Source organism: Pimephales promelas, chromosome 8 (genome assembly GCF_988280905.1).
Source record: "Pimephales promelas chromosome 8, fPimPro1.hap1.1, whole genome shotgun sequence".
NCBI classification, from domain to species: Eukaryota; Metazoa; Chordata; class Actinopteri; order Cypriniformes; family Leuciscidae; genus Pimephales; species Pimephales promelas.
The window spans coordinates 16144329-16144793 of record NC_142776.1 but is presented as its reverse complement, the minus strand read 5'-3'; positions in this window follow the sequence as shown (position 1 = coordinate 16144793).

Here is a 465-nt window from a genome sequence, read left to right as displayed (position 1 = left end):
CTAAGTGATGTGGGTGTAACTGGTATTCACTAGCTATTATCATCTTTTCCCAGTGGAAACCTGAAAGGAAATTGTTTTGGTTTCCTTTAGCACAAGCTAAAAGTGATGTTATTTATGTCAACTGATAAAAGCATTTTGCCCAGAGATGAAAGCATGACTTTATCTACATCTCTCATGCGAGGCGATTACCAACTAACTGCTGGAACAGTTTGAGTCACATCATCCAATTTAGTGTGTGACAGGGTGCAAGAGAACTGATCCAGAACTTATTAAACACAATTTACTGAGGTAATAAAGTAACAAGCTATTTATCACACAGAGAAATTCAAACAAATAATTTTACTTTATTAAAAATGTGATAACTCAAAACTCCCCAGTTTTGCATTGTAAAAACAGGACAAACAATGAAACACATTAGATGAAAGGAAAGATACATGATTAAATTAGTGTTTTTTAGGAGAATAA